Source organism: Cervus canadensis, chromosome 11 (genome assembly GCF_019320065.1).
Source record: "Cervus canadensis isolate Bull #8, Minnesota chromosome 11, ASM1932006v1, whole genome shotgun sequence".
Lineage (NCBI taxonomy): Eukaryota > Metazoa > Chordata > Mammalia > Artiodactyla > Cervidae > Cervus > Cervus canadensis.
The window spans coordinates 62,251,932-62,275,389 of NC_057396.1; positions in this window are offsets into that span (position 1 = coordinate 62,251,932).

Here is a 23,458-nt window from a genome sequence, read left to right on the forward strand (position 1 = left end):
TGCATATAGGGTTATCGTTACCATCTTTCTAAATTCCATATATATGTGTTAGTATGCTGTAATGTTCTTTATCTTTCTGGCTTACTTCACTCTGTATAATGGGCTCCAGTTTCATCCATCTCATTAGAACTGATTCAAATGAATTCTTTTTGATGGCTGAATAATATTCCATGGTGTATATGTACCACAGCTTCCTTATCCATTCATCTACTGATGGGCATCTAGGTTGCTTCCATGTCCTGGCTATTATAAACAGTGCTGCGATGAACATTGGGGTGCACGTGTCTCTTTCAGATCTGGTTTCCTCAGTGTGTATGCGAAAACTGGTCAACCACTTGTAAAAGAATGAAACTAGAACACTTTCTAACACCATACACAAAAATAAACTCAAAATGGATTAAAGATCTAAATGTAAGACCAGAAACTATAAAACTCCTAGAGGAGAACATAGGCAAAACACTCTCCGACATAAATCACAGCAAGATCCTCTATGACCCACCTCCCAGAATATTGGAAATAAAAGCAAAACTAAATAAATGGGATCTAATGAAACTGAAAAGCTTTTGCACTACAAAGGAAACTATAAGTAAGGTGAAAAGACAGCCCTCAGATTGGGAGAAAATAATAGCAAATGAAGAAACAGACAAAGGATTAATCTCAAAAATATACAAGCAACTCCTGAAGCTCAATTCCAGAAAAATAAATGACCCAACCAAAAAATGGGCCAGAGAACTAAACAGACATTTCTCCAAAGAAGACATACAGATGGCTAACAAACACATGAAAAGATGCTCAACATCACTCATTATTAGAGAAATGCAAATCAAAACCACAATGAGGTACCATTACACGCCAGTCAGGATGGCTGCTATCCAAAAGTCTAGAATGGAGTGTAATTTTAAACAAATAATTATAATCAAACATTCTACAGTTCCACATCTTCCCACATTCTGTAACTTTATTCTTCTGAAAATAGGTATGAGATAGAATTGATAGTCTTATCAGGTTTCTATAATTCATTTAAGCTAGCAAGTGGATTTTAGTATCACAAGAGCAAAATTAGAACACTAAGTGTGATTTGCTATTTTTTTGAGTAAAGAGAATAACAAAGCAAACATGCAAACTTTTCAGCTCATTTCACTCAATTGAGATGAAAAATATTTGATTAACTTCTTGATCTGTACCCCCAAAGGAAATGATTTACTGACATCTGTTTCTGCCCTGAAATTCTTTCTCCCCTCATCCAGGTTCTATATCTTAGCTTTCACATAATTTGGCATTGTCTCCTCATACACACATAGATGGGAAAAAAGACTTGTCAAAAGATCAATCAGTGCCTTTTAAAGTCATATTAGCATCAAACAATGTTTATTCTTTTATCTCTGTAAATAAAATGAGTTCCTATATGAGACCCCTGGAAAATTAAGTTGCTTTGAACATTTTATAATACTTAATATTCAAGCAACACCTACCTAAAGAAATTTCTTTGTAATGATGTTTTCAGAAGGACCATTGATACTCAAAGAAACACTACCAGATATCACTCACTCCAAAAGGATTGAAGAAATGAATATGTCCTATTCTGGTGTGCTCCAAAGTCATAAAAATATTGAGGTATATGATTCATCAGAGTCATGTGATAGTTACTGCTCCCCTGATGGAAAATTGCTTTACCAATTGCAGTATAAGAATTTCCTTCTTGGATGTTTGTTTCTATCTTCTGATGGTTGTTGCTGCATTTTCTTTTCTGGGATCTAAGGGGGAAAAGAATGAACCTTTTTTTCTTTATCATCCCTAAGCCTCTTAATTTCAAGAACTCATTCCAACTACGGTATCCAGCTAGGCTACCTTGGATGATAAGTCTTACACGAACTCATCTCCAGCATCTTTAATGATGGATGAAGGGAATTTAGATTTTACCTGACACTGGGAACAAATCTTCAGGCTGTTAATAAGTGCTTCACAAGCTAAACTTCAGTGAGATAGAATTGGGAAAATATTTGGTATAAATGCAAGCGTCAACATTTTCCTGGAGATATAGAAAGAAGCCCTCTTAATTATTGTATGTGACCTAATATCTCAATTTGCTTAAAAGAAGCAATGAATTTGTGAAAATAAAACTGGTTGGTATGAGATTTTTAAGAAAATAATCCTGTAGTATTTCTACTACTACTACTATAACTCAAAATTAACAAAATTATTATCAATATGTGTCTTCATAAAGTTCCTGTTTTGATTTATGTTTTAATCAAATGAAGCATTTGTAGCTAGTGTATGAAATGCTTATAAAGGACAAGAAAACTAGTAGGTATCCTACTTCATGATCATGTTTGCCTTCTTATTCTGCTCAGTAAAATCCTCTATTAAGAGTGCAGGATAAATCTCATCTAAATCAGTCCTAAATAATCCTTTTGTGTCTCAAGGTTTGAAATGTTGACTAAAAACAACCAAAAGGGAGTTTTTGCCAGCACTGAAGTTTAAGTTCAGAGAAACAAATGTAGACACCATAGGGCCCATATAATTACTATGCATCAACTTTAAAATCTTTATAGTTTGATAAATAAAGGAAATTCAGAAACTTTGAGTTACATAGTAATTGGGAAGCAGAAACACAATAGTTTTAGCAGTGGTTTTCTGAAGTAAGTAATTTCCAATAAGCAGTGATGTGGTCTTTGGCTTATGAAATGATAAAAGGAAAATGTTCTCTGCTGTGCAGCAAGTAGAGCTTCCAGAGATGCAGACCTGAGTAGTGATACCTACTGCTCATTGGATAACTTCCATGGAAGAGTGCAACACATATTGCATTTTTCCTAACATCTTATATAGAACAATTCTGTTTTTATCTTTATGGTTGAGAAAAGTGAGAGCCACAGAAGCTGGCTTTATGGAAAGTGATGTTAGGTTTTGGTTTTTCCATGGTCACTGAAGTTAACAATGATCCATGTGGGGAAACAAAGGTAGAGTGAAAACAAAGTCCAAGTTGCTTTCATCATGCCGCCCGCACTTCCTGCTTTCAAAAGAAGTATTTCCTTGAGGGACTAGATACGCTGGGGTGGCAACTGTTAGGAACCCTGTAGAGAAGGAACAGAGATTGAATGAGAAGTTTTAAAAGATGATATCAAGAGATTTCTACAGAAGAGACATTGATTAATGGAGGAACAAAAACACAACTGGAGAGACCTATGTGGGTAAATGGGCCATTGGATACCCCTCAGAATACAACAGAATAAGCTACCTAATTTATCAGCTTATTTGTCTTAAAACCAAGTCTTATTAATCAAATCATTTCTGTTTTTTTTTTTTTTTTTTAAAAAATGATAGTACCTTATTTGACCTCTATATTTAAGCTTTTACTAAGCCAACATGTCAGTTCATTATAAAATCTGTTTTTCTACCAATAAGTACGTGACCCTATGGACTGTAGCCCACCAGGCTCCTCTGTGAATGGGATTCTCCAGGCAAGAATACTGGAGTGGATTGCCATGCCCTCCTCCAGGCGATCTTCTGAACTCAGGGATCGAACCACTGTCTGCTGCAATGCAGGTGTATTCTTTACCCACTGAGCCACCTGGGAAGCCAAAGTTAAACAATACTGTGACCTAAACACAGAATCACCAAAAAGCAAAGTAAACCAGCAAACAAAAGCAAACTATATGAAATATATTTGTAATTATGGTTGATTCACACTGTTGTATAGCAGAAACCAACACTACATTGTAAAGCAATTTTCTTCTAATTGAAAATAAATTTTAAAAACATAAAAGCGAATAAAGCTTATGAATTTAACATTTGCTTTATTTCCAGCATTTAAACAGAGAAATAGACGTATATGTCTATAAGAAAGTCAAAATTTTCAGACATTTACGCCAAATATTTTTGGTTTTTCATGTTAACAAAAATTAAAAGAGAGAGCTGCTTTTATTCTTTCTTTGAATTAGTTGTGATAATTTTCCAGAGTTTTTCTCTTGGAAATTTAGAAAATGACCTTTTGGTTAATGTTTCAAATTAACACTTAGAATTTTTACAAAGAGTACTCCACTCTTCATGGTTCCAATTTAATAAAGGGAAGATATATATTTTAAGGATACCAAATAATATATATACATGTTAATATATACACACACAGAGAGAGAGACATACTCAAGTACCATAAAAGTATGTGCCCTTTACAAGGTCTGGCCACCAAGATTATTCATTTTATTTGTTTTCACGAATCCCTGGCAGTTCAGATGGTAAAGAATCTTCCTGTAATGCAGGAAATGTGGGTTTGATCCCTGGGTCAGGAAGATCCCTGGAGAAGGAAATGGCAACCCACTCCAGTATTCTCGCTAAAAAATTCCACGGACAGAGGAGCCTGGTGGGCTACAGTCCATGCGGTCACAAAGAGTCGGACATGACTGAGCAACTAACACACTTCAATCTAAATTCACAGTTATTCTTATAGAAATAATTACATAAACACATAATTCCTAAAAATCTTCAATTCCTCAAACAAAAACAATTGGATAAGAGCTTTGTTAAGAGCATGTAAAAGGTAAGGTCATCTCCAATGTATACAACGAAGATCCATTCTTTCATTGAGTTTACATTCTAGCAGAGTAGAACTGAAACTTACAAATTTACATAATATATGCATGGATTATATAAGATGGTGAGTACTACAGAAAATATAAAAGATAAGCAAGATGAGGTAGGAAGCTTTTGAGCTGTGAGAAATAGAAATGAATCAACTGGTTTAGAGATTGACAGCAGCACAACTGTAAAGATGAAGATTTTATCAACTGAATTGAGGAAAGATATAAATACAATACTTTTTCAGGAGAGAGATCATCAAATTTCAGTTTTGGACACGTAAAATTTGAAGTGCCTATCAGATGCTAAGTGTAGATTTGAAGTCACCAGTTGGTTATATGAGATTGTAGTTGAGAGCATCTTTCTGTTTTTATCCCAGAAACAAACCGTAAGACATGAATTCAAGTGTACTTATTTTGGGAGATGAACCCAGGAAACACTAGGAAGGAAGTGAAGTGAGAATGGGAAGGGTAGAGGGCCAATAAGGTGTAAAGCATGTATTTTGGAATATCCAAACAATACAGATGAGAAAACTGGGTCTTCATATGTGAACTTTGGTCTGTAATTGGTTTAGGCAATTCTTGCCTGCTATATATGCAGAGAGAGCAGGGTCACAGGCTGAGAAATTTATTTCTTTGAACAGATATAGACTTAGGCAACTGAAGTTTTTGGAATACCCTAAAGTAGTAAGACCAGCAGAGTGGATATGGTTACAGTGCAGACATCATCTTCAAAGAGGGAATAAATATGGGAACTGTCAGCTATTAGGAAGGGTTAAATGCCATGAGACTAGATTAGAGACATAAACTAAGATGTAAACATTGAGATGAAGACAAGGACTGGTGTAAGAGGTGTATCAACATTAAGGGACCTTATGGAAGAGAAAGGACTTCAAATGAATCCAGACAGGAACGTCAGTGAGATAGGAAGGAAACCAAGAAAAGATTATGGTGTCTTGGAAGCAAAATGAATGAAATATATTGAGTGATTAGCTGTATTACCAAATGCTGACAGGTCAAAAGATGGAAAAAGACTGTGATTTTACATTGGATTCTATTATTTATTATTATTCCCTAATAACATGGAAGTCATTAGGAACCTTCACAAAGCCACATAAAGTGGTTGTGGAAGCCATACCAAATAGATTCTTAAAAAGATTGGGAGAGTCAGGATGTGGTACATGTATACAATGAAATACTACTCAGCCATAAAAAGGAATGAAATTGAGTCATTTGTAGAGATGTGAATGGACTTAGCATCTGTTGTATAGAATGAAATGTCAGAGAAAAATATTGTATATTAATGCATGTATAGGGAAACTAGAAAAATGCTGCCAGTGGGCCTAGTTCCAGGGCAGGAATAGAGACACAGATATGGAGAATGAATGTGTGGACACTGAGGGGGGGTGGGGACAGGGAGGGTAGGATGAACTGGGAGATATGGTTTGACATAAAAACTCTGCTATGTGTAAAATAGCTAGTGGGAATGTGTTGTACGGCACGGGGAGCTTATCCTGGTGCTCTGTGATGACACAGATGTGTGGGATGGGGGTGGGTGGGAGGTCTGAGAGAGGGGATATGCATGACTGATTCACTTCATTGTACAGCACAGACTAAAACAACTGTAAAGCAATTATACTCCAATTAAAAAAATGGGAGAAAGGAGAGAGAACGAGGAGAGGAAGACTGACCAACTCATTTGAGGGTGCTGATTGCAATGAAGAGGAAAGAAACGAGGCACTAGGTGGTGGGATCATAAGAGGGCCTTTATAGTGAGTGCCTGGTTACACTCAGAAATGTTTAGTGAATGTAGAGAACTGTTCAGTTGCTCAGTCATGTCTAACTCTGTGATGCCATGGGTTGCAGTACACCAGGGTTCTGTATCTTTGACCATCTCCTGGAGCTTGCTTAAATTTGTGTCCAGTGAATCAGTGATGCCATCCAACCATCTTGTCTTCTGTCATCTGCTTCTCCTCCTGCCTTCAATCTTTCCCAGTATCAGGGTCTTCTCTAATGAGTAGGTTCTTCAAATCAGGTGGCCAAAATATTGGAGCTTCAGCATCAGTCCTTCCAATGAATATTAAGGATTGATTTCCTTTAGGACTGACTGGTTTGATCTCCTAGCAGTCCAAAGGACTCTCAAGTCTTCTCCAACACCACAGCTCAGAAGCATCAATTCTTTGGTGTTCAGCCTTGTTTATGTTCCAACTCTCACATCCATACATGACTACTGGAAAAACCAGAGCTTTGACTAGATGGATCTTTGTCAGCAAAGTAATATCTCTGCACTGTCTAGGTTGGTCATAGCTTTTTTTCCCAAAGAGCAAGTGTCTTAATTTTGTTGCTGCAGTCACCATCTGCAGTAATTTTAGAACCCAAGAAAATAAAGTCTGTCACTGTTTCCATTGTTTCCCCATCTATTTTCCATGAAGTGATGGGACAGGATGCCATGATCATTTTTTGAATGTTGAGTTTTAAGCTAGCTCTTTTTCACTCTCCTCTTTCACGTTCATTAAGAGGCTCTTTAGTTCCTCTTCACTTTGTGCCATAAAGGAAGGAATCAGTGATGAATTAGGCAAAGACCTCTGTGCCTTCAGGAACACGAAGAAGCCATGTGGAAGCCCTCATTTGTCCTGAGATACTGGCTTCCTTATTACAGTAAAACTCAAGTTGGAGGTGTACCAATGACCATAAAGGATTCTTTTTGTTTGTTAATTCATTTGGCTGCATCAGGATTTAGTTACAGCATGAGAGATCTTTGTTGCATCGTGTGGGGTCTTTTTGTTGCGGCTGAGCCCTCTAGTTACGACACATGGGCTCCAGGCTGGGCTGGCATAGGAGTTGTGAGTGCTTAGTTTCCTGGAGGCATGTGAGATCTTAGTTCCCTGGTCAGGGATTGAACCTGCATCTGTTGCATTGCAAGGTGAATTCTTAAAAACTGGCCCACCGGGGAAGTTCCCCTCATTGAAGGACTCTTGAGTGCACAGTCTCTCAGGACTCACAGCAAATGAGGGGTAGAAAGCTACTTTGAGTGGAGGTACAAGCATTCTGCAGAGGTTGGAGGAAACCATTATGACTATATGCTAGTATTGGGACCGTGAGGAAGAGTCCTGGTGATGAAGGAGTATGCGCGTAGATAAATCATTGAGGCAGTTGTTCTATAAGAAAGGGCAGGTACAAGGGATTGGTTTAGGGGCTGAAGAAGAGCGATAGTTTTGTACCTAACTGAGAGATGTCTCCACTGTCAAGCCTAAGAACAGGTGCTTTATTCTATCTTCATGGAGGGCCCAGACCCCTGATACCCAAATCTGCACCCTGGGCAACATTTGGCTGAGGGAAATGCTGACCTCTCCCTTTAGAGAAGCATCATAGATGAATCAGAAAAGCTCACCACATAGAAGCCAGGAGTGAAGGGAAAGAATTATGAATTTCAAAATGGAATACTTTGGCATTTATAGTCAGCTCAGGATAGGAAATCAGAATAGTTTTGCAAAAGGAAGTGAGGATAAATGGAAAAGGGGTGCTGTTATTGTGCAGCCATATCCTGCTGGGTTGTTCCATCTGTTTTTAGAGCAGTGAAGAGCTTGAGGACAAGGAGACCCAGCTCCAGTGTGTAGTCTTCATTTTGATTCTTATGTGGCCTTTGGGGAAGTACTACAACTTCTTTGATACTATCATACAGAGAAGAGGAAAGAGAGAGGGAGGGAGGGAGTTTTCTTCTTTTTTAATATGAGATATATAGCAAAGTGTTTATACAATGATGGAAATGATCTTATAAAGGTGTAAGTTATTGGTCATGTTAATACATGCCACAAGGTAATTGGCTTAAGAGGCAAGTTTAGGACATTTAATTAGATTCTTTTTTGAACTAAACATTTTTATTATCAAATCAACTTACTTAAACCTTGATTTCCCCCTTTTCCATTCTGCCATCTTCCCTCTCCCACATCTCTTTCTTTCTGTAACATTATATTAAGTGCATAGATGGGACCTTTGTATGGAACGAATATATAGAGCGACTAGACAGGACCTTTAGTAGGGACTATTGGTCCCTTTAGTAGGACTTTTATTGCATAAAAGAATGACTGTTCCATTTCTTAAAGGCATTTGAGGTTCTTTAACAACAAGAACCAAGCAAACAAACAATTGAAATGAGTAATTTATGGTCTGAAAGCCAGAGAATGAAAAACAAGTCCATTCAGAGTACAAGGACTATAGAATTTCTTCCTAGAGGACATTACTTTTTAAACAATAATATTTAACACTAGATGGGAATTACTATTGATCATCTATCAAACCAGATTTCTTTCTGCAGTGATTCTGGATAAATGGAACACAGCTAATATAGGTTTTGCTTCAAAGCATCTGCTGATCTCACATTGTAATTTGTATCCAAGTTTAATGAGATAAGCTGATTTGAATGACCTCAGTTTGTGAAAGACTAATTTATCATCTTCCTGTGCAGCCTTGACTATAATGCTGTGCTCTCAGGATATGAAAGAGGCAAATTCCACAGAGTAGCATTTTAAGTAAAAGCATCAAATCATAACCAAACAACTTCCCAAGAAGTCAGGCAGGAGGCTACAGGAAAAGTCAATTAAAGAAGGCCTTGAAACCCCTAGGTATTTTCAAAAAACTTCCCAAACAGCCCTTTTGTGGAAAGGGATGATCTAAATGAACATAGTTTCACGCTCAATTTGTTGTGCATAGTTTACCCTGCCTTCCATACCAATTAGAGTCCAAAACTGCTTCCTGTGTAGCCTGGGAGAGATATAAAGGAACTAAGTGTAGGCTTATTGTACTGTATGATAATTGGAGCTTTGCGTCTCACAGTCCTCATCATGGATGTGCATATTTTCTAAAACTGTCGGTTTTGAATAGACCTCACTTTCTTTTTAGAGTTGGCATAGACGTGCACTCTTTTATTCTCAGATATGAAATGTGTGGCATCTCAAAGTAGTTGGTTTAGAAAGAGAGGCTTTAGAAAAAGAGAAACAAACAAAACTTCAATTGTATGGGGAGGACAAGTTGATGATCTAGAAGGCTTGTGATCATAGCAGAGATCCTAACTATGGAATATTTTTTGGTTCTCACTTGCAGTGATGTAGCCAGGAAATTATGTTGTACTGTTCCGTGGCTTGTATTTAAGTCAAATGTTAATAGGTGATCTATCTAGATGGTGCTTTAAGTAAAATAACTAGAAAAGTTCCAGTACTTTTATTAAAAGTTACATTTTATTACTCATTATATCAAAGCTCATAAATTTTTTTTGACTTCTGCTTTTTTAAAAATTTTTTTATCTTTGATTTTTTTGATGTTTGCTCATTTTGCTTAGGGCTTCTTACTGCTGTTTTCCCAATACCTAGAACAATTCTGAATAGTGGAGAGAGTTGAAAGGCTTGAATTGTTTTTAATCTTTGAATAAATGCTTTCAATGATTTGCTTTTAAGTATTAAAGTTAGCTTTAATTTTTCATAGATGTCCTGCATCATGTCAAGGAAATGTCAAGGACATTTCCTTCTATTACTATTATAGTTTGTTGAGAATTATTTTCATGAATAGATGTTGAATGTTTTCACATGCTTTTACTATATCTATTTAAATGATCATATGACTTTTCTGCCTTATTTTGTTAATATAGAAGTGATATTGGTTTCCAATTGCTAAACTTTGTATTGTTGCAGTAAGCGCTACATAGTTATGATGTATTACAAATTTCTGGATTCACTTACTGTAGCTAAAGATTTGTGTATATGTTTATGAGGGATTGCTTTTGTTTAGTCTCTAAGTCATGTCCGACTCTTTTGTGACCCCATCAGGCTTCTCTTTCCATGGAATTTCCCAGGCAAGAATACTGGAGTGGTTTGCCATTTCCTTCTCCAGGGGATCTTCTCGACTAGGGATCAAACCTGTGTCTCCTGCATTGGCAGGCAGATTTGTTACCACTGAGCCACCAGGGAAATCTCTTGTGAAGGATATTGGTATGTAATTTTCTTTTCTAATAACGCATTTACATATGTGCCAAGTTTTGATGCCAGAGATATCAAAGAAGAAAATTAGCCTCCATTTTCTGAGACTTTTTGTATAATGGATACTCTATCTTCCTTAAATATTCAAAAGAATCCACTGCTAAAGATATTTAAGCATTATTTTGGTGTGTGAGAAATTTTGATACAAATTCTTTAAAAAATATAGGAGTTCTCTATTTCTTCTTGTGTCAGTTTTGGCAACTTGGTTTTTCTGAGAACTTGTACATTTCCATGTATGTTGGCAAACTAATTGGTATGAAGTTCACAGTATTCTCTTTTATTTTTTAACATCTGTTGGGTCAGTAGGCAATAAATATTTGTTCAAATTTGAATAAAAGAATAAACCATAGAACATTTGCTCAACTCTTTTCTGACTCAACCAATGACTTTTAAACTCTTGATCGGGATGGGGAATAAGTGTAAATCTATGGCTGATTCATATCAATGTATGACAAAACCCACTGAAATGTTGTGAAGTAATTAGCCTCCAACTAATAAAAAAATTAAAAAAAAAAAAAGTTAAAACAAAAAACAAACTTTTGTTCAGACAGAAAGCTTCCTAAGAAACTTTAAAATAAGTTAAAAAGGAGACTATAGATAATGACAAAAGGAAGATAATTTAAAAAACATGAGCTCCTTGAACTTTCTCCCACCCCAGTCTTCCCCCTGTGACAACCGAGGGGATGTTCCCCCATTTATGAAAACCTAAGAATTCAGTTGGATATATAGTCATAAGTGACTGAACTATAAGTGCAGAATGAAATTTTACTCATCTTCACATTCCTTATAATACTAAGGATACTGCTTTTCATGTAGTTTTCAGCACATGTTTCATTAATGAATAAATTGAAGCAAGTGTCTTTGACCTATGTCAATGAAGTAAAAATAATCAAGTTATGAAATAAAACCATACTTTGTAGCATACATAATATCTCAGTTTCTTTGTATAGTTTTCAGCATTTAAAGAGAGCCCAGCATGGTGAATCTACTTTGATGTTTCTATCTATATGATGAATATTTAATGGAGTATAATATTTCTGCCTTGAAGTATGACCTATATCCATGCTAATTTCCAAACTGTAAAACCAAGCAGTGACTGGACAGGCAGGGGGCCACTAGAAGGTAGTGCATTTCTTTCTTTTGACAAATTTCAGATGTGATCAGTTGGTTTACTGAGTGGGAAATCAGGCTTTGCTGCATTATTAATACCCTGTCTCATGCTTTGTATCTCAGCATGAACCTTCTTTCCTTTAGACATAGGACAATGACTGACGAAAACACTCCCAGTTGTAATAGACAAACGATACTTTCTGCTTACCTTTCAGCATGGTTACAGGTTTGGCTGTGTTCCTTAAAAGAGCTCATAAAGATATTTTGTGGCGCTGGAGCGGTGGCTGCGGCATGGGGCAACTGTGAGGAGATACCCCACTTCCAAGGGCAGAGAAGCCCCAGCAAGGTGGTAGGAGGGACAAAGTCACATTTAGAATCAAACACGATACCCACCAGAGATGCTCAGAAAGATGAAACAAACCTTGTGTGCACCAGGACCCAGAGAGCCCACAGAGACTGAGACAGAACTGTGTTTGCGTGTCTCCTGGGGCAGCAGAGGCCTGCCGCAGGGACAGGGCTGTGGGTGCAGCAGACCTGGGTGAGGCATAAACCCTCTTGGAGGAGGTTGCCATTAACCCCACCACAGAGCTGCCAGAACTGACACAGGACTGGGGAAACAGGCTCCTGGAGAGAACAAACAGAACCTTGCACGGGGACCAGGAGAAGGGAGCAGTGACCCCGCAGAGACTGACCCAGACTTGCCCGTGAGTGTCCAGGAGTCTCTGGCAGAGGTGTGGGTCGGCGGTGGCCGGCTGTGGCCTGCTGCAGGGTTGGGGGCACTAGGGGACATTTTGAAGGAGATTGCCATTCTCTTCATTACCTCCACCACAGTTTCAGTTCAGTTCAGTCGATCAGTCGTGTCTGACTTTTTGCAACCCCATGGACTGCAGCACGCCAGGCCTACCTATCCATCACCAACTCCCGGAGTTTACTCAGACTTGGGTCCATTAAGCCGGTGATGCCATCCAACCATCTCACCTTCTGTCATCCCCTTCTCCTCCTGCCCCCAATCTTTCCCAGCATCAGGGTCTTTTCAAATGAGTCAGCTCTTCACATCAGGTGGCCAAAGTATTGGAGTTTCAGTTTCACCATCAGTCCTTCCAATGAACACCCAGGACAGACCTGCTTTAGGATGGACTGGTTGGATTTCCTTGAAGTCCAAGGGACTCTCAAGAGTCTTCTCTAACACCACAGTTCAAAAGCATCAATTCTTTGTCACTCAGCTTTCTTTATAGTTCAACTCTCACATCTATACATGACCACTGGGAAAAAAAACCATAGCCTTGACTCAATGGACCTTTGTTGACAAAGTAATGTCTCTGGTTTTTAATATGTTGTCTAGGTTGGTCATAACTTTCCTTTCAAGGAGTAAGTGTCTTTTAATTTCATGGCTGCAGTCACCATCTGCAGTGATTTTGGAGCCCCCAAAAATAAAGTCAGTCACTGTTTCCACTGTTTCCCTATCTATTTGCCATGAAGTGATGGGACCAGATGCCTTGATCTTAGTTTTCTGAATGTTGAGCTTTAAGCCAACTTTTTCACTCTCCTCTTTCACATTCATCAAGAGGTTGTTTAGTTCTTCTTCACTTTCTGCCACAAGGGTGGTGTCATCTGCATATCTGAGGTTATTGATATTTCACCCAGCAATCTTAATTCCAGCTTGTGCTTCCTCCAGCCCAGCGTTTCTCATGATGTACTCTGCATATAAGTTAAATAAGCAGGGTGACAATATACAGCCTTGACATACTCCTTTTCCTATTTGGAACCAGTCTGTTGTTCCATGTCCAGTTCTAACTGTTGCTTCCTGACCTGCATACAGGTTTCTCAAGAGGCAGGTCAGGTGGTCTGGTATTCCCGTCTCCTTTAGAATTTTCCACAGTTTATTGTGATCCACACAGTCAAAGGCTTTGGCATAGTCAATAAAGCAGAAATAGATGTTTTTCTGGGACTCTCTTGCTTTTTTGATGATCCAGCAGATGTTGGCACTTTGATCTCTGGTTCCTCTGTGTTTTCTAAAACCAGTGTGAACATCTGGAAGTTCACAGTTCATATATTGCTGAAGCCTGGCTTGGAAAATTTTCAGCATTACTTTACTGGCATGTGAGATGAGTGCAATTGGGCAGTAGTTTAAGCATTCTTTGGCGTTGCCTTTCTTTGGGATTGGAATGAAAACTGGCCTTTTCCAGTCCTGTGGCCACTGCTGAGCTTTCCAAATTTGCTGACATATTGAGTGCAGCACTTTCAGAGCATCATCTTTGAAGATTTAAAATAGCTCAACTGGAATTCCATCACCTCCACTAGCTTTCTTCGTAGTGACGCTTCCTAAGGCCCATTTGACTTTACATTCCAGGATACCTGGCTCTAGGTGAGTGTAAGTAATCACACCATGGTGATTATCTGGGTCGTGAAGATCTTCTTTGTACAGTTCTTCTGTGTATCCTGTATGTCTGCAAAGACCCTATAAATCACATGTAGTTAATATGTGTGGGAGAGGTCCCCTTCACCTCTTCTCTACCTTCTCTCATGTTAGCCCTGATGTCATTCAAGTAAATTTGAAAGACCTTCTGGCTGATTCAATTTTTAAAAATTAAGCTTCAGAAAAAAATGTTTCTTTTCACATCCTTTATTTGAAAGTCTATTTTATCTGATATGAGTATTGCGACTCCTGCTTTCTTTTGGTCTCTGTTTGCATGAAATATTTTTTTCCAGCCCTTCACTTTTAGTCTGTATGTGTCTCTTGTTTTGAGGTGGGTCTCTTGTGGCCAGTTTCCTCATCCTTTTAAAGCATTTTCTCCCAGAATACTAAAATGTGAGGGAAGAATTTAAAAAGTCAGACAGGCAACTTTTATAGTCCTGATAACAAACAGCTTTTCCTAGACCAGTACAAATAAAATTTCAAATCAAGTTCCATAAACAATGATAGTATATTCATTTCAGAGCTTAATCAATGTTATTAATTCATGACTGACCTTATAATTAATGTAAATGTAGTTGTGGTAGTAGAAATATTGTTTGATACATATCCCATCTATTCATAAAATCTTCCCTGCTCTTCCTGTTCCATTTGATCCTTTTCTTGCTTCCTGTCCCTTCAGTTTTCTCTTTCCTTATTTCTACTCCTACCCCCATTTTAGGAAACAGTTAGTAATTATTGGAAAGGAATACAACTTCTTCAGAAATGCCAAGGCTTTTGTCTTTGAAAATCAGATTCTTTATATAATTGGTCAATACCATGCTTCTAGAAGCCTCAAACTGTGTTAAATTGGCTTTACTTAGGTTATTTATCATGATTCTTCCAAAGAAACTTCCAAATCATTTGAGTCTTCTCCAGAGGAAATCTAGGGGACCAAAGAAATGCTATTGTACTTAGCCTGTATCAGTAAGTATCATCTGCACCACTGGGTAGATTCAAATTCTGATTTATCTTCCCCTAAGACATGAATGTGATTCCCTGGTGGTTCAGAGGGTAAAGAGTCTGCCTGCAGTGTGGGAGACCTGAGTTTGATCTCTGGGTTGGGAAGTTCCCCTGGAGAAGAAAATGGCAGCCCACTCCAGTATTCTTGCCTGGAAAATCCCATGGACAGAGAAGCCTGGTGGGCTACAGTCCATAGAGTCGCCAAGAGTCGGGCACCTTAAAGGAGGTTTCTCACTTCAGAGTCTCTATTTCTTAACACAGTAGTATGTTCGAAAGGAGAGATGAAGCACTATATTTTTAACAGAGTGAAACTGGTGAAATAATCACATTGTGTGTTTCTTAAGGATTTACCGCTCAACTTCATATGTAAGGAAAAGAGACCAGTCATGACTTTTTCTGTGCTAGCTGTATGGCAGGTGGCTTGTAGAACCATAGTCATAAGAAGACAGTTGTACACTGGCATTATCATTTGATAAAACTGTAGGCCTGCTCCTCTCCATCTATTTAAGAATTGGGAGTCAGGTCATACCAGGTAGGCAGCGGTCTGACCCTGAGAGCTCCTAATGAAGAGGTTTGTACATTTCATTTCTTCATTGATTTACATTGATGTGTGATCTAGTCCCACAAACAGTTTTTCTTCTCTTTAAGAAAAGCATTCAAACTTATAACTACCAAGGGGAAGGGACAGTGTTAGTTGCTCAGTCGTGTCCAACTCTTTGCGACCCCATGGGCTCTAGCTTGCTAGGCTCTTCTATCTGTGGAATTTTCCAGGCAAGAATACTGGAATGGGTTGCCAATACCTTCTCCAGAGGATCTTCCTGACCCAGGGATCAAATCCAGGTCTACTACATTGCGGGCAGACACTTTACTGTTTGAACCACTGGGGAAATCCTATGGGGAAGGGATAAAGGGATAAATTAGGAACTTGGGACTGACATATACATACTACTATATATAAAATAGATAACTAATAAGAACTGCCACTGTATAGCATAGGGAATGCTGTTCAATACTCTGTAATAACCTATATGGGAATAGAATCTCAAGAAGAGTGGATATATCTATAACTGACTCATTTTGCCATATACCTGAAACTAACATAACATTGTAAATCAACTATGCTCCAATCAAAAAAAAAAAAAAAAAAGCATTCCTGACCTTGACAGTAACTAGTCAGCTCCTAAGTATTGTATGGGAAGATATTTCTATGGAAAAGGAGACACAGGTATGTGTGGATGGAAGATAAAGGTAAGGGTGTAACCTCCACATGATGAGATACCCTATGGACAGGTCCATGTGGCAAAGAACTGAGGGCAGCCTCTGACTGTTGGCCCACAAAGAAATTAATCCCTCAATCCAACAGTCCTGACTGACCTGAATTCTGACAACACAACCCACATGGTCTTGAAGTAAATCCTATGCCAATTGCCCTTTCAGATGAGACCCCAGTCCTAGCTTATGCCTTGATCACAGACTAATATAGACTGAATTGGAGGACTCAGTCAGTCATTCCTGAACTCCTAACCCACAAAAGAAATGAGACAATAAATGTAGATTGCTCTAAGCCACTAAATTTGTGGTGTTTTTTAATGTCAAAGTTTACTTGTTCGTTGCTGATATATAGGAAAGTGATTGGCTCTTGTATAAACATCTTTTGTGTAACCTTTCTATAATTACTAGTTTGAGAAAAGTTTTTGTTTATTCCTTTGAATTTTCTACATAGATAATCTTGTCACTTGTGAACAGAGAATTATATATTTCTTCCCAACCAGTTTGTATATATTTTATTTCCTTTTCTTGTCTTGTTGCAATAATTAAGACTTCCAGTATGACATTGAAAAGATGTGTGAGGGTGAACATTTTTGCTTTATTCTTGATTTTAATGGAAAAGCTTTGTTTCTTTTTCTTTTTTTTATTATTTTTTTCCATTTATTTTTATTAGTTGGAGGCTAATTACTTTACAATATTGCAGTGGTTTTTGCCATACATTGACATGAATCAGTCATAGATTTACATGTGTTCCCCATCCCTATCCCCCCTCCCGCTTCCCTCCCCACCCCATCCCTCTGGGTCTTCCCAGTGCACCAGCCCTGAGCACTTGTCTCAGGCATCCAACCTGGGCTGGTGATCTGTTTCACCCTTGATAATATACATGTTTCGATGCTGTTCTCTCAAAACGCTGTTAGTTGCAGGTGTTTTTGTAATCTTTATCAAGTTGAAGTTCTGTTTATAGTTTCCTGAGAGTTTTTATCCTGAGTGTTGAATTTTGTCAAATGCTTTCTCTCTATCTATTGACATGATTAACTAGATTTTTATTCTTTAGCCTGCTCATGTGATGGACTACATTAATTGATTTTTGAATATGGAATCAGGCTTGCATATTGCATACTTGGGAGAAATCCCTCTTTGGTCAAGGCATAATTTTTTACACACAGAATTGACTTGCTCATATTTTTTGAGACTTTTTGCATGTATATTCATGAGAGATACTGGTCTATAATTTTCTTGTAATGTTTTCATCTGGTTTTGGTATTAGAGTAGTCCTGGCCTTGTAGAATGAGTTAAAATATATGCCCTCTGATATATCCAACTATAATAATGGATTCATCTGTTTCTCCCTGCAGCTTTATCATTTTTTCTATGCGTTTTGGAGCTCTGTTTTAGGCACATGCAAATTAGGGATTGTATTATGTTTCCTTGGAGAATTTACTCTGTCATAATTATAGAATGCTCCTCTTTATCCCTGAATTTATTTTTGTTTGTTTCTTTGCTTTTAATTTCTGCTCTATCAGAAATTAATATAGCTACTCCTACTTTCTTTTGATTAGTGTTAGCATGGTATTTATTTTTCCATCTTCTGACTTTTGATCTTATATGTATCTTTTTGAGTGAGTTTCTTATCATATATAGCTGGACCTTGTTTTTTGACCAAGTCTGACAATGTTTTTTAATTTGTGTATTTAGACCGTTGGTGTTTTGATTGATTATTGATCAATAATCAAATGATTATTGATACAATGGGATTATTGATCAATCAATCAAATGATTATTGATACAATGGGATTAATACCTACCACATTTGTCATTGCTTTTTATTCATTGCCTTTGTTCTTTGTTCCTATTTTTATCTTACACCACTTTTTAGTTTTTGTGGTTTCAACAGGGAAATATAAAGAGAAAGAGACTTTTAGTAAGCTTGTGCCTTTTGACTGTGAGCTTCACCAATGCTTCTCTGTCTCCCTCTCCTTTCCCCAAGTTAAGATATTATGGCAAAGTGGCACAGAGTTGGGTATTTCCCTTTTCCCTTGTGGAAGTCTAGAGTGGGCTAGAGACGGGTGTAGGTTCTTCCTCCAGTTAGGTGAGGCTCTGAAAAAACCCAGATAGTTTAGTCACTAATAAAGTAGTTTTCCTCAAGGGGAGACCTTGGTAAGAAGAGGGGATGCTTTGGTGTATTTCATTTGGTGTTTTTCCCTCTCCTGCTGGAAGCATGAGACGACTTTTCTGCAGGTATGAGAACCTGGTCAAGCTCCAGGAGGTAAACCTTACAAAGGTGTGACGATTCCCCGTATGACCAGGTCCCCTGTAGTTTCCACCACCACCAATGGATTTGTCTCTTATTTTAATTTTTTAATTTAAGGATAATTGCTTTACAGAATTATGTTGTTTTCTGTCAAACATCAACATGAATCAGCCATAGGTATACATATGTCCCCTCCCTCCCGTCTCCCTCCCCACCCCGCCCCTCTAGGCTGATCCAGAGCCCCTGTTTGAGTTTCCTGAGCCACACAGCAAATCCCCGTTGGCTATCTATTTTACATATCTGTGCCTCTCACCCTCTCCTCCCCTCTCCCCATGTCCATAAGTCTGTTCTCTGTGTCTGTGTCTCCATTCCTGCTTTGCAAATAATTTCATCAATACCATATTTCTGGATTCCATATGTATGTGTTAGTATATTATATTTATCTTTCTCTCTCTGACTTACTTCACTCTGTGTAATAGGCTCTAGATTCATCCACCTCACTAGAATTGACTCAAATGCATTCCTTTTAATGGCTGAGTTATATGCCATTGTGTATATGTACCTCAACTTTATCCATTCATCTGCCAGTGGACATCCAAGTTGCTTCCATGTTCTAGCTATTGTAAGTAGTGTTGCAGTGAACATTTGGGTACATGTGTCTTTTTCAATTTTGGTTTCCTCAGGGTATATGCCTAGGAGTGGGATTGCTGGGTCATATGGTGGTTTGACTCCTAGTTTCTTAAGGAATCTCCATACCGTCTTCCATAGTGGCTGTATCAATTTATATTCCCAACAGTGTAAGAGCATTCCTTTTTCTCCACACCCTCTTCAGCATTTATTTTTTGTAGACTTTTGATGATAGCCATTCTGACCAGTGTGAGGTGATATTTCATTATGGTTTTTATTTACATTTCTCTAATAATGAAAGATGTTAAGCATCTTTTCATGTGTTAGCCATCTGTATGTCTTCTTTGGAGAAATGTCTGTAGGTCTTTTTCCCACTTTTTGATTGAGTTGTTTCTTTTTCTTGTATTGAGTGATAAGAGCTGCTTGTATATTTTGGACCCCCATGTAGTTTTTAACTCTCAGACTTGCATACTAAGCTTCAAGGAATTTGTCAGTTACAGTTCAGTTTTCCTACCCCACATGTCCTCAGGAGGTTTTTGCTTCTGGGATTTGCTTAGGTGATTCTCTATTCACATTTCTCTCTCTCTCCAATTTGGAGGCACAGCTCTTTGCTCACTGACCTCATTTCTGGTAGAGTTAAGAAGAATTGTTTTTATAATTTTTTCAGCTGCTTTTGCTAATTCATTAGGACATAATAGTAACTTCCAAGAGTCCTTATATGTCAGAGTAGAAAACTGAGGGAAGAACACTTTCCCAAAGATGTGGCGTGGGGACAGGAATCTAATAGGACAGATTCCATTCAGTGCTCTTAAGTTAGCCCTCAACCTGCTCTCCCCTCCATTTCAAGAGTATCTTAGGTGCTGACTCTCTGGAGGATTCTTTAATAAAACTGATTTGCTTGACAGCTTTTGCCACCAAAGATGTAGGTGTAGGATTTGGCTCTCAGCTTACAAAATCAGTTACCACACATTCCTCTACCTCCTAGATTCCATAGTTTATGAATATTGTGTTTTTTCTAGTCCTGTGACTTTTAAAAAGTTATCTTCAATGTAAATTTAATAAGGGTTCAGGAAGAAGCAAGTTAAATGGGTATTAAAAAATCTGTCATTTTAATCATGACCCTTTGGAAGAATTCCTCTAGTCTGTTGGCACTGAAAACAATACAGTTCCTCACAGTTCTCCCAACAGGCTCTTCCCTTGTGTTTGGGAGAGATTTACTAAATTGCCCATTCTCTTTTCTTGGTGAAATATAATAATAAAAATCTTCTTAAGAAAAATTTCAAGGATAGTTCCTTGAACTATCCTTGTAAACAATATACTAAATATTTTTATAGTTCTCAGATGCCCATCAATGAATGGATAGGTTAAAAAGTATATATACATAGTGGACTATTATTCAGCCATGAGAAAGGAGGAAATCCTGCCATTTGCAATAACATGGATGGACCTTGAGCACATTATGCTAAGTGAGATAAACTTAGATAGAGAAAGACAAGTATAGTATGATATTACTTATATGTAGATATTTTTAAAAATATCAAACATGTTAAAAAAAAAAAGAAAAGTAAAATGGTGGTTACCAGGGGTGGGCGGGTGGTTGCAGGGATAAGACTGCTGGTGTTTAAGGGTACAAACTTATATAATAACAAGTGCTAAAACAGCCATAGAGATTTAATGTGTAGTTTATTTAACAAAGATAGTAGCCTTGTGCTATAAGTATTGTGATAAATATCATTACAATAGCAACTATATCATATAAATGCATCAAACTAACATAACATATACTTAAGTTTCCACAATATTACATGTCAAATTTATCCAATTAAAAGAAACTCAAACCTTTGTATGAAGGAGTTCTTCGTAGGAAAATGGAAAAATAAAGACATATAAATAGAACTTTAAAATATTTAAAGTACCAGGTGGGTAAACTTTATAAGCATGAACTTCAAGTCAAGATTTTATTGCCACTGTAATTCTTTAATATTTCTTTACAGTTAAGGACTTGAAAGGCAAACTTGTGAAGACAATGAAGTCAAGGGACTCTCTTTTCTTTTAAAGAGAGTCCTTCCAGTGATCTAGAAATCTCAAGATTTTCTCCTCTGTTATGTAGTTTCACCTCTTCTGTCTGTCTGTGTCTTTGTGTCTTATATTTCTAGGACTGAATGTACCTGCAGACAGACAGACAGAAAGTCTTAATTTGGAACAAACTCAAAAGTCTGTACCTGAGATTCTTTGTTTGATGAGTATGAGGCTCAGACATATGGTTGCACTGATAGAACCTAAGTTGAGGAGAGGCGGGGTCCCCTCTGAAAACAATGAGGAGACCACAGTGAGTGTGTTTCCCAATATGGGCCTTTGATCCTCTCTTTTCGGAGGATGAGTATAGAGCTTCCTCAGTGATGAAGGACTTAAAAAGTTTCAGAGCAGGAAAAAATAAAGAAATTCTGCTATCAAATGCTTTATAATAGTCACATCTGGGGATAAAGGCGATGATGGGGGTGGGGAAAAGGAGAAGTTTAGGATTAGAGAAAGTAACTCAATTTTAAATTTTAAATACATTTTAAATATTAAATGTACAGGTATTCAGTTCAGTTCAGTTCAGTCGCTCAGTCATGTCTGACTTTGCAACCTCATGAATCGCAGCACACCAGGCCTCCCTGTCTATCACCAACTCCCGGAGTCTACCCAAACCCATGTCCATCGAGTCAGTGATGCCATCCAGCCATCTCATCCTCTGTCATTCCCTTCTCCTGCCCCCAATCCTTCCCAGCATTAGGGTCTTTTCCAATGAGTCATCTCTTCACATGATGTAGCCAAAGTATTGGAGTTTCAGCTTCAGCATCAGTCCTTCCAATGAACACCCAGGACTGATCTTTAGGATGGACTGGTTGGATCTTCTTGCAGTCCAAGGGACTCTCAAGAGTCTTCTCCAACACTACAGTTCAAAAGCATCAATTTTTCAGCTCTCAGCTTTCTTCACCATCCAACTCTCACATCCATACATGACTACTGGAAAAACCATAGCCTTGACTAGACAGACCTTTGCTGACAAAGTAATGTCTCTGCTTTTAAATATGCTATCCAGGTTGGTCATAACTTTCCTTCCAAGGAGAAAACATCTTTTAATTTCACGGCTGCAATCACCATCTGCAGTGGTTTTGGAGGCCCCAAAAATAAAGTCTGACACTGTTTCCACTGTTTTCCCATCTATTTGCCATGAAGTGATGGGACCAGATGTCATGATCTTAGTTTTCTGAGTGTTGATCTTCAAGCCAACTTTTCCGTTCTCCTCTTTGACTTTCATCAAGAGGCTTTTAGGTCTTCTTCACATTCTGCCATAAGGGTGGTGTTGTCTGCATATCTGAGGTTATTGATATATTATATTTCAAATATAGAATAAATATTTTTTTCCTAACACTATAAAAATTCCTTTAAGGAAAATGATTGTATTTTTTTCATGGTGATTACCTGCCATGAAAACAAGATACTCATTCATGAGACTTCTGAAAGTAATGTTAGGTAATATGTGAATGAACAAAAATGAAGTAGTAATAGATGTAAATATTACAGAAGTCCAAGAGTTGACACGTAAGGAATTTGTGATAATCAGGGCCATCTACAGGGAGGTGCGAGATTTAAGAGATGCTTTTAAGAGTTAGTGGCCTGGGAGGAAAGTCCAGATCAGCAGATAATGAGAGCAAGGTTCAAGGATGGAAATGAGTAAGAGGGGGTAGTGGAGTCATGACTTTTAAAAAAACAGTCACAGTTTTATGGTGCACTTTTAATAAGTATATATTTGTGGGGGTATTCTAAGTTATCCGAAACAAACATGTAAGCAAACAAAACAACAAACGCAATGACTAAATTATGAGTTTAGGCATGTCTAATTCCTTCACTCACTGAAGACAGACTGTAGATCACATACTCTCTAAGGACCAGCAAAATTTCTTTTCTGTGGATGGTGGTCAAAAAAATAGTTTAATATAAAATAGGAGGAATTGATCCCTGCTTAGCACTTAGCATTGTAAATGCTCACAAACTATGTGTCAAGTAATTAGAGTAATCAAGTAGCAGTCACTAGCTTTAATTAAACTTTACAGCACTGACTGAGGAGTAATAAATTTATATGAAATAAAAGTGGAGAGGATTTAGGGCTAGTCTGAATTGCATATTGATTCAGATGAGA